This window comes from Carassius auratus, unplaced genomic scaffold (genome assembly GCF_003368295.1).
Source record: "Carassius auratus strain Wakin unplaced genomic scaffold, ASM336829v1 scaf_tig00044667, whole genome shotgun sequence".
NCBI classification, from domain to species: Eukaryota; Metazoa; Chordata; class Actinopteri; order Cypriniformes; family Cyprinidae; genus Carassius; species Carassius auratus.
This window is the reverse complement of record NW_020526843.1, coordinates 30,001-42,500: the sequence shown is the minus strand read 5'-3', so window position 1 is coordinate 42,500 and position 12,500 is coordinate 30,001. Positions and strand designations below refer to the sequence as shown.

General features: G+C 35.4%; 2 non-coding genes across 2 annotated transcripts; both read right to left on the bottom strand.

Annotated features, from left to right (window-relative positions):
• Positions 1–10,914: 10,914 nt before the first annotated feature.
• Positions 10,915–11,033, bottom strand: LOC113087360 (5S ribosomal RNA). Its single transcript, XR_003285392.1, has one exon. It is a non-coding gene; the product is annotated as a 5S ribosomal RNA (ribosomal RNA).
• Positions 11,034–11,411: 378 nt separating this feature from the next.
• LOC113087359 (5S ribosomal RNA) lies at positions 11,412–11,530 on the bottom strand. Its single transcript, XR_003285391.1, has one exon. It is a non-coding gene; the product is annotated as a 5S ribosomal RNA (ribosomal RNA).
• Positions 11,531–12,500: the final 970 nt, after the last annotated feature.

Here is a 12,500-nt window from a genome sequence, read left to right as displayed (position 1 = left end):
CCTAAAAACGCGTGGAAAACGCTAGTCGCGCCGCTTTCTCCTTCTTTCCAAAGCGCTCGGACAGAAGTGCTCCTGGGGCGTCTGTCGTTGCTAAGCATCCATGACACGCTCTCTCTCAATGAAGACGCTGAAATTTCAGCAAAGTATAAATGGATTTGCAGCACTAAAAATCGCTCGCAGTAGCTCTGCTACTAAATTCATTTCAAAATGGCAATCCATATACAGCTATGAACAGCTGTTCCTTCATCTTAGCTGAGCTGTCAACGTTGATACGGGAAAGGATGAAGCTGATTGGTTAGTTATTGTCACATGACCTGGGGGCGCTTGCGGCATTCTGAAAAGTTTAGATGTTTTTAACTCGATGCGGCTATCATTATGAGCGCGCATAACGCTAGTGAAGGGAAGTTCGGATCATTTTACCGACTCGGACTTTTGAGTCTCGTTCAGCAAAATGAACGAATCTTTTTTCGAGTCATTTCGTTCATTTCGTTCATTTTAGCAAAATGTTATTAAAATATTAAGTGCTACCTCCCCAACACATCTAGTACTTACGCAAAGATGATCACACGACAAACAATACAAAAATAAAATGCTATGAGATAAAGAAAAAAATACTCATTCTTTACCTGGGTCTTCAGTCTGTGATTAGCTCATCTCACCTCTTATCTGACAAGAAGTCTTCAGGTTTAAGTCATTCCTTAATCACGTGACAGCCCCATACGCAAAACTAACGCGGTCTTGAGCCGGAAAGAGAATTGATTAGTTCATCTCATGAGTCTTTCGGGTCGAGTTTGACTCGTTCCTTAATCACGTGACAGACCCATACGCGAAACTAACGCGGTCTTGAGCCGGAAAGAGAATTGATTAGTTCATCTCATGAGTCTATCGGGTCGAGTTTGACTCGTTCCTTAATCACGTGACAGCCCCATACGCAAAACTAACGCGGTCTTGAGCCGGAAAGAGAATTGATTAGTTCATCTCATGAGTCTTTCGGGTCGAGTTTGACTCGTTCCTTAATCACGTGACAGCCCCATACGCGAAACCAATGCGGTGAGCCGGAAAGAGAATTGATTAGTTCATCTCATGAGTCTTTCGGGTCGAGTTTGACTCGTTCCTTAATCACGTGACAGCCCCATGCGCTATTTCTGACATTTGTCACTGTGTTTTTGTTACTGTTTGTTGAGGATCTGTGGTTTGTTATTATTTTATAAATAAATAAAACCCTGTTATAAATAAAATTTTGATTAATTTGTCTTCTTGACTGTCTATCGGTAAATAAACACTAGGCTATATAATAATATAATAATCCAAGCTTACAATAAAAAGTATTTATAGACTAGTTTGTTCATTTTTACTCCAATTTTGAGTTTGCTGGTATAATAATTGCTTTTCCTAGGCAGACTTGACATATTGGTGTAATATATGTATAAGAAGATTGCTCAAAAAAGGACATAATGACATACATTAAAAGCAAATAACATTTTGAATTTGAATTATTAATGTTAAAGACAAATGTTAAAGACATTAAGGTTATGATAACTTCAGCTTTAACAGTTTTAACCCAGCTCAGAGTGAGGAGTTTCAGATCCTGGTTCACTGCCAGTGCAGGGGCCATGTTTTGGGAAGACTTTGACGAGAGGGTAGCAAGCTTGAGGCCTTCTGCTACCTCTTCTGAGACCTCAGATGCTATGATGGCCAACCTTGCAGAGCCACTCTTACCCCGCACATCAGACCCTCTGGCCTGGTGGAGGAGATGTTCACCAGTATACACAAGCCTTTCTGAAGTCACAAAGACAAGACTTTGCATTGTGGCCACATCCGTGCCATCTGAATTTTTTTTTTCTAAAACTGGGCAGATTATCTCAGATAGAAGAACTCACAGACTCAGCCCATCCAAGGTCAGGGAGCTTGTTGTTTTTTTAATAATGTAAACATGCCTTAAAGCAAGTCCTAAAAATATAGCCACAGTGTGTTATTTATTTTAAAGCTTATTTATTTTTATTTATTTAGAAAAAGACTAGCTTGTTGTGCAATATTTTTGTTGTTGTGATTTTAAAAGGTAATTTGTTATTGTTATAAGGCTCCATTGCTTTAGTATCTCTTAATTTTCATTTATTTTTTATTCAAATGGTTTAAAATTATTTTGGGAATAGCTTGTTGTGCAATATTTAGTTTTTCTTTTTTTTATATATTGTACTTTTAAAGTTCATTTGTTAAGGTTATTAGACCCTGTGGCTTTATTATCTTTTCATTTTAATTTCATTTTTAATTATTTACATTTTTATTATTTTAATTTATTTTGGAATAGTTGTCCTCTTTGTTAAAAAGCTTTTCTGTAATAAACAATAAACAACTATTCAAAAGTATGTACAGTGTTTTTAATGTTTATAAAGTGTCATATGTTACAAAAGTATGGTTTACACAGACAATCTGATTTAATAACTGCACAACTAAACAAAAACAAACAGACAGAAAAAAAGATCAACATTTTAAGCATAACCAACTCTTTATTTCCACATTCAGTGTTATGGAAAAGTACCACCATGACAGAAATTAAAAACAACAATTTGAAACCAGAAATGCATCACGTTACTGTAAGAGTAAATAATACTAATAATAAATAAGTACTACGCACCCATTTTGTAAGGAAAGTTGTAAATGAACTAATTACTCTAGCCAATGTTGTCACACAGTACAAAAGAACGAAAAACCCGAAGAACCGAAAGATGAACTATTCAATTATCTGCATTCTTTTACTGTCAGTGTCTATGGTTTTAGCGTATGGGGCTGTCACGTGATTAAGGAACGACTCGACCCGAAGACTCATGAGATGAACTAATCAATTCTCTTTCCGGCTCAAATTGCATTGGGTTTAACGTATTGGGCTGTCACGTGATTGAGGAACGAGTCAAAAACCCGATAGACTCGAACTATGAACTAATCAATTCTCTTTCCGGCTCATGCTGCATTGGGTTTAATGTATTGGGCTGTCACGTGATTGAGGAACGAGTCAAAAACCCGATAGACTCGAACTATGAACTAATCAATTCTCTTTCCGGCTCATGCTGCATTGGGTTTAACGTATTGGGCTGTCACGTGATTGAGGAACGAGTCAAAAACCCGATAGACTCGAACTATGAACTAATCAATTCTCTTTCCGGCTCAAGACTGCATTGAATGACAGGTGAATTACTACTACTAGAACAGAACCCATAGAATAATGCGCATGCGCGACTGAACGAATCACTCCCCGAGACGACTCGTTCTTCCCGAGTCACATTAAAGATTCGTTCAAAATGAACGAATCGTTCAAGAACGACACATCACTACATAACGCGCGCCTACATTGGAAATAACGAACTTGCGCGCGCAAAAGACGTGATGTGAACGGCCCCTAATGATCCGCTAGCAGGCCTTCAAAAAACGCATTCCAGGGGCGGCGCTAGGGCTGGGCTAAGGGGGCATAAGCCCCGAATATTTTGTTACCTTGTCTTTCTCATAGAGCAAAACAATTAATCAGAAAAACTAATGTAGCTGCCGCGATTACCCAATCATGAGAAGTGCATATATATATATATATATATATATATATATATATATATATATATATATACAGTACAGAATATAAATATGACGTATTTTAAGTTGTTTCATACTTTTTTGTTATGTACAGTACAGACCAAAAGTTTGGACACACCTTCTCATTCAAAGAGTTTTCTTTATTTTCATGAATATGAAAATTGTAGTCACACTGAAGGCATCAAGGGCTATTTGACCAAGAAGGAGAGTGATGAGATGACCTGGCCTCCACAGTCACCGGACCTGAACCCAATCGAGATGGTTTAAGGGTGAGCTGGACCACAGACAAAAGGCAAAAGGGCCAACAAGTGCTAAGCATCTCTTGGGGAACTCCTTCAAGACTGTTGGAAGACCATTTCAGGTGACTACCTCTTGAAGCTCATCAAGAGAATGCCAAGAGTGTGCAAAGCAGTAATCAAAACAAAAAGTGGCTACTTTGAAGAACCAAGAATATTACATATTTTTGGTTGTTTCACACTTTTTTGTTATGTATATAATTCCATATATAATTCCACATGTGTTAATTCATAGTTTTGATGCCTTCAGTGTGAATCTACAATTTTCATAGTCATGAAAATAAAGAAAACTCTTTGAATGAGAAGGTGTGTCCAAACTTTTGGTCTGTATTGTACATAACAAAAAAGTATGAAACAACTGAAAATACGTCATATTTATATTCTATACTCTGAGAGAGAGAGAGAGAGAGAGAGAGAGAGAGAGAGAGAGAGAGAGAGAGAGAGAGGAGAAATGTAACAGTTTAATGTTGTATGTAAACTGTGTTTGAGAGAGAGAGAGATAGAGGGAGAGAGAGAGAGCGAGAGAGAGAGAGGTGTTCAGAGAGGAGTCTGTTGGATGTTTAGCTATTATTTGTTTTATGGACTCAATGTTGAAAATGTAAAACATTTCAAACACTGTTGGCAGAAGTGAAAAATAAATAATTTTAGGAAGTTACAATTTTGTTTGATTCCATGATGTATTTTACTGAACATGAGTATTTACAATGCAAATCCAAATTATTTTACTTTACTGACAGTTACTTATATCTTGTCTTTTAATTTTATTAAGATCAGATTCTGCAGGTAAAATAACAATATTAAGGTGCCTTGACTTGGACTTGACTTGACATAGCTTGTGACTTGACTTGACTTGACTTGACTTGCTCAAGAAAAAAATACTTGGGACTTACTTGAGACTTGAAGGTTAAGACTTGAGACTTACTTGAGACTTGCACATGTGTGACTTGGTCCCATCTCTGCTAACCAGGCCCAAACCTGCTTAGCTTCCGAGATCAGACAAGATCGGGCATAGCTTTTTTTTTTTTTTTTTTTTTTTTTTTTTATTTAACTTATGGGATCAACAATACATATATCTTCCATACAACAATTTTGAATCAACATACAGAAACATCACTTCCTGGAGAAACAACATTATACTTTTCTAAAATGTGTCTTACATCTTTAGTAAAAATAGTATTAAACATTTCCATGTCATTCTTCCACTTAAAAAAATCATACAGGGTTTGTATGTAATTCTCAATTTCTGATTTAAAATACAACCACAAATCCAAGACATAATTTTTGTTTTTTGCAATATTTCTCCTCTTCCATATGACCTTTTTTGCTAGAATTAAGAGTAAATTAATAACTTGTTTATTTTGACATTTATCGTTTAACCCCAACATAAGAGTTATATTCCAGCTAATTTCTTTAGTCGTTTTTCTTAAATCCCAAACTAACTTTTTTTAAAACTCCAAAAAATTGACCCAATCCTTCACAAAGTAAAAACAGGTGTAAAATTCCTTCATCTTCTGTTTTACATACTTTACATATTGCATCTTGTTCCATTCCAATCTTACACAGCCTCATTTCAGTGAACATCACATTTTGTCTTATGAAATAATCCAAACATTCAAGATCTGTATCTAAAAACTTCCATCTCATATTCTTCCAAATGAGTCCTTCGTCAACTCCATTGAAGTGCCTTAACCAGAATTGGTTGGCAATAGGTTTTTTAAAAACAGAATTTACAAAAAAATGATAAAACATTTTCACAGTACATAAATTAAAAACCATCAATTTGTCCCCTCTTTTCAAAAACACATCCACTCTGTTTTCAGATTTTTCCTCATTCTGAATCTCCTCAACCCATTCTTTAGGTATTGCCTTCTTTACTTCTTCATATTGTTTTTTAAGAGTGTTTTCATTATATTCTTCTTTTGCTTCCTCCATAGCATCAATCAACACTTGTATGGGTAGAAACCCTTCTTTATACTCATATAACACATCCCTTACTTTTAAAAACCCTACTTCAATCCACTTCTTAAAATAAATCTCTTTTCCTTGTGAAACAATATTCTTATTTAAGAACAAAGGTTGGTTTAAAATCATTTCCCTTCCATGTGGTTTAAATTCAATTTCTGAGAGTAAAGAACTCCAAGCACTTAAAACTTCCTTATAGAAGTCTGGTATTCTCTGCATCATCCCATTCTTTAATTTCATCCATAAAATATTGTTTCCTATCTTCAAATTCCCACATATGTTTAAATAAAGTTCCATTGTTATTTTCCATTCACTTTTGTTTTCCTCATCCAAATACTTTTTGACTGTTTTGACTCTCATACTTTTTTTCTTTTGCTCAATATCTACTAGACCTAAACCTCCTTCTTCTACTGGACCAATTAGCGTGTTGTATGCAATTCTCGCAGGCTTTTTCTCCCATAAAAAATCCAAAATACATCTTTTTATCCTTTGTGCCGTCCAAAAAGGCATAGATGAAACAGACATAATATACCATATTTTGGACAACAATAAAACATTTACAATTAAAATCTTTCCTTTTAGATTTAAATTCCTGTATCTCCAAAATACTAATCTTCTTTCCATTGCTCCTATAATCTCTTCCCACATCTTATCTCTTGTATTTTTTTCCTCTTTTCCTAAAATTACACCTAAAATCTTCATTTCTTGTACTTCTTTGAAAGCAAAATTTTCTATTAAAACTGGTGATTTTCCGAATCTCATACAAACAGTTTTATCTTCATTTATTTTTGCTCCAGTGCCTTGACAAAATCTTCTCACTTCTTCCATAACTATTCCCACACTTCCAATATCTCTAACTATTACTGTCGTGTCATCAGCGTATTGAAATATTTTTTGTCCTTCTATTCCCCTCTCCAGTTCTATTCCCTGTATTCTTTCTTCTTTATTTATTACCATCCCCAAAGGTTCTGCTACCAAGGAGTATAACTGTGCCGATAGTGGACACCCTTGTCTTATTGAACGTGTAATTTTAAAAGGTTCTGTTAAAAAGCCATTGCATTTCACTTTTGTCATTGCTCCTCTGTATAAAATTGTTATCCATTTAATAAAATTAATTCCAAAACCAAAACGTTCTAAAATTGAAAATAAAAAACTATGTTCCACTCTGTCAAAAGCTTTTTCGAAATCAAGGCTGATTACATATCCACACTTATTTTCTTCTCTCATATAACCTATTAAGTCTCTTATACTCCTTATTGTGTCTGCAATGTCTCTTCCATTTACCCCATATGACTGATTAGTCTTTATTATTGTAGGTAATACCTTCCTCATCCTATCAGCTAAGACTTTTGCTAAAATCTTTAAATCTGTATTTAGCATAGTAATTGGTCTAAAATTATTTAAAACTGTTTTATCCCCTTTTCCTTTATATATTATCTTCATTAGCCCCATTCCCATCATCTGATATAATTCACCTTTCTCAAAAACCTGATCATATACTTCTTTTAAAATTGTGCTTATTTTATCTTTAAAAGCCTTATAAAACTCACCTACCAGTCCATCTATTCCTGGACTTTTTCCTCCATTTAAAAGTTCTATAGCCCTCATTATCTCTTCTTTTTCTATTTCTTTTTCACAAAGTTTTTTATCTTCTTTTTCTACCTTGGCAGTAATTTGCTGTAATAAAAACTTTTTTTCCTCATCATTTATTTTATTTGTTCTAAAAAGGTCTTCATAGTAACATTTTATTTCTTTAAGGATTTCTTCTGTTCCCTTCACTGTTTTACCATCCTTCCTCTTTATTTCCTTCATTAGTTCTGCTTTTCCTTTACTTTTCTCCAAATTAAAGAAAAATTTTGTACACCTCTCTCCCTCAACAATGTATTTTGCTTTGCTTCTCATCATAGCTCCTTTACATTTTCCCTCCTCTATTTTCTTTAGTTTCTCTTCCAAGACTATTATTTTTTGTATATCTCCACTTCTCTTTTGTTGCTCTTCTCTTAATTCCATCCTTATCTCTTTTTCCTTTTTCCGTTTTACCCTCTGAACAGTTTTACTATATTTTATTGAAAATTTCTTTATTTCATATTTTACATTCTCCCACCATATTCTTTTATCCTCTACATACATCCCATCCTCTTTCTCTGTTTCTAATAATTTTTCTATTTCCAATTTATAACTTTCACTCTTTAAAAGCTCTGTGTTTAAAACCCATACTCCAGGTCCTCTCTCCTTTTTGTTAAAGTCTATCTTCAAAGAAACCATTTTATGATCACTCAAAACTGTATCTTTATAAAATATATCCTCAATAAAATAATCTAAATTTCTTGTACTTAAAATGTGATCAATCCGTGACTGACATAAAAAATTCCCTACAATTTGTTTTCTGGTAAACTCTCTTTTCTTTTCATTCCTCTCTCTCCACACATCCATTAAGTTATTTTCTTCCATTAGAGTTCTAAGTTCTTTTCTCCCCTCATCTGCTCTAAAAACCATCCCGTCTGCCAAATCTCTTTTACAAAAAACTGTATTGAAATCTCCTACCATCATTACTTTCTTCCACTTTTCTACCAAACCTCTTAATTCATTAAAAAAATCCTTTTTTTCTTTCACTTCATTTGGTGCATGCAAATTAAATATCACAAAGCATTCATCTTCATGTCTTATTTCAACTGCAATAGATTTTCCTTTCCCATCATCATATATTACTTTTACTTTCACATCTATACCTTTTCTTATTAAAATAGCAACCCCTCTTCCCATTCTTCCATCATCATTATTAAAAAATATTTCCCCAGCCCACCTCTTTTTAAAATCATCCATTACATCACCTCTCCAGTTTGTTTCTTGAAGTATTATTAAATCTTCATCTTTACACAATTCTTTAACCATTTCAAATTTTTCCCTGTTAAGTAAACCTCTTGCATTAAAAACAACAATACTTAATACCATAAAATAAGAAAATAAGTATTTAGGAATCACCATTGTTAACTTTCTTCTTCTTCCTCTTTTTCTTCTTCTAGGATCCTCAACACTTCAAATCTATTAACATTTTTCTTTATTTCCCTTTTAACAATTCTTTTCTTAGATGATTCTAAATTTGGTTTTACCTTTAAAGTCCTTCTTCTTACGAGTCTTCCCAAGTCCTTGCCACTCTTTTGATCCTCCAAATCACTTCCCACTCCAATACCATATGTCATTTCCATATTTTGGCTGCTTTCTGATGCAGTAAACTTGTCTTTTGTATTTGTAACTCTGTCCGCTGGTGTCCATACTACTTTGTCAATGCTTTCATTTTCTTCAGATTTTTGTCCTTCATTTTCACTTGCCAGTTCCTTATCATTCTCCCTCTCTTCCTCCATTGCTGCCTCCTGTTGCTCCTCTCTTTCACTTCTTTCTTTTGTTTCTATAGCCTCCTTTAGTATCCGCCCATTTTCCTCTTGCTCCTCTTCTTCCTCTTCCTCTTCATCTTCCTCTTCCTCTTCCTTTTCCTCTTCCTCTTCCTCTTCTCCGGTATTCATCCAGCATTCACATTTGTTCATAGTTTTAAAACAATCTGGGCACTTGACTGCTGTACAATCCCTTGCATAGTGACCTTGTTCCTCGCACTTGTGACATGTAAACTCTGGACAGTCCTTGAGGATGTGCTGTGGACTCATGCACAATCGACATGTTTTTACCTGTTGACTGTGTATAATCCTAAAATGTTGTGTTCCTTCTGCGGTCTCGAAGCGTGTACTGTAAGTTAATGAAGCCACTTCTCTCGGGAATTTTACCTTTACAAATCTGGTTCCATCCTCGATGTCCGTTCTCGGATAATATCTTCTCCTTATTTGTGATGTGGGGATTACTCTCCACCCTTCCAACTTGTCCAGAATGGCCGTATCTTCTAGGTAGACTGGTAAGTGCATAAAGGAGACCACATACTCCCTGTCTTGTAGCTTTTTAGTTTCACACTTTATTCCTTTAATTTCCAGTCCATTTAGAAGTTCATCACAAAGCTCTTCTTTTTCCAAAGTTACCTCATATAATCCATGTTGTTTTGGTCTTACAGCAAGGATTTTTCCTTCTCCCACCTTCTCTGCTATGGATTTAATGATGTCTTCTACTCCTCCATTTTGTACCTCTGCTACATCAATGGTTATGGTTGCCTCCTTTAAATATACTCTTTGATTTTCAATTATATTTTTTCCACTTTCATCTCGCAAACCTTTTCTCAGTCCTTTATCCTGTTGTCTGCAAATTTCTGTGCCTTTATCCTTGCAGTTCCTTTTGTGTTCCTCCATTTTCTTTGATTGCTCTTTCCCCACACGAGAAAAACAAACAAAAAAGTCAAACAAACTAAAAATAAATACCTCCCAGACAGCTTAAAAGCTGCTGGTTAGCATTGAAACAAAAAACCAAACTTTCCAACTGTTATTTTGTTCACTCCAAACATAAATAAAACAAAAAACAAAACAAAAATGCAGAGAGCCTATCTCTCTGAATTGCTGCCACACTACTTCCTTAGTTGCACTCTAGCGCCCTCAGGTTGGTATGGCCGTAAGCGAAGTCTGCTGCAAAGAGAGGGCTATTTAAAGATCAGCCAATCTTATCGCCAGTACATTATATAAGTAGGAAAGAAAGCCCAAAAGCTTAAAGCACCTGGTATTCCTAGGCAGTCTCTCATCAAAGTACTAACCAGACCTAAACCTGCTAAGATTCAGAGATCGGGCATCGACTCTTTTTTTTTTTTTTTTTTTTTTTTAATGAAAGATTATTATATAATTCGTGAAATTTTCCAAAAAGATTAAAGCACCTGGTATTCCTAGGCAGTCTCTCATCAAAGTACTAACCAGGCCCAAACCTGCAAATATTCAGAGATCGGGCATTGACTCTTTTTTTTTTTTTTTTTTTTTTTTAATGAAAGATTATTATATAATTCGTGAAATTTTCCAAAAAGATTAAAGCACCTGGTATCCCCAGGCAGTCTCCCATCCATGTACTAACCAGGCCCAAACCTGCAAATATTCAGAGATTGGGCATTGACTCTATTTTTTGGCAAAATTATTATATACTAAGTGAAAAATGTCCAAAAAGCTTACAGCACCTGGTATTCCCAGGCGGTCTCCCATCCAAGTACTAACCAGGCCCAAACCTGCTTAGCTTCCGAGATCAGACGAGATCGGGCATAGCCAGGTTGGTATGGCCGTAAGCGAAGTCTGCTGCAAAGAGAGGGCTATTTAAAGATCAGCCAATCTTATCGCCAGTACATTATATAAGTAGGAAAGAAAGCCCAAAAGCTTACAGCACCTGGTATTCCTAGGCAGTCTCTCATCAAAGTACTAACCAGACCTAAACCTGCTAAGATTCAGAGATCGGGCATTGACTCTTTTTTTTTTTTTTTTTTTTTTTTTTTAATGAAAGATTATTATATAATTTGTGAAATTTTTCAAAAAGATTAAAGCACCTGGTATTCCCAGGCAGTCTCCCATCCATGTACTAACCAGGCCCAAACCTGCTAAAATTCAGAGATCGGGCATTGACTCTATTTTTTGGCAAAATTATTATATACTAAGTGAAAAATTTCCAAAAAGCTTACAGCACCTGGTATTCCCAGGCGGTCTCCCATCCAAGTACTAACCAGGCCCAAACCTGCTTAGCTTCCGAGATCAGACGAGATCGGGCATAGCCAGGTTGGTATGGCCGTAAGCGAAGTCTGCTGCAAAGAGAGGGCTATTTAAAGAGCAGCCAATCTTATCGCCAGTACATTATATAAGTAGGAAAGAAAGCCCAAAAGCTTAAAGCACCTGGTATTCCTAGGCAGTCTCTCATCAAAGTACTAACCAGGCCCAAACCTGCAAATATTCAGAGATCGGGCATTGACTCTATTTTTTGGCAAAATTATTATATACTAAGTGAAAAATGTCCAAAAAGCTTACAGCACCTGGTATTCCTAGGCAGTCTCTCATCAAAGTACTAACCAGACCTAAACCTGCTAAGATTCAGAGATCGGGCATTGACTCTTTTTTTTTTTTTTTTTTTTTTTAATGAAAGATTATTATATAATTCGTGAAATTTTCCAAAAAGATTAAAGCACCTGGTATTCCCAGGCAGTCTCCCATCCATGTACTAACCAGGCCCAAACCTGCAAATATTCAGAGATCGGGCATTGACTCTATTTTTTGGCAAAATTATTATATACTAAGTGAAAAATGTCCAAAAAGCTTACAGCACCTGGTATTCCTAGGCAGTCTCTCATCAAAGTACTAACCAGGCCCAAACCTGCAAATATTCAGAGATCGGGCATTGACTCTTTTTTTTTTTTTTTTTTTTTTAATGAAAGATTATTATATAATTCGTGAAATTTTCCAAAAAGATTAAAGCACCTGGTATTCCCAGGCAGTCTCCCATCCATGTACTAACCAGGCCCAAACCTGCAAATATTCAGAGATCGGGCATTGACTCTATTTTTTGGCAAAATTATTATATACTAAGTGAAAAATGTCCAAAAAGCTTACAGCACCTGGTATTCCTAGGCAGTCTCTCATCAAAGTACTAACCAGACCTAAACCTGCTAAGATTCAGAGATCGGGCATTGACTCTTTTTTTTTTTTAATGAAAGATTATTATATAATTCGTGAAATTTTCCAAAAAGATTAAAGCACCAGGTATTCCCAGGCA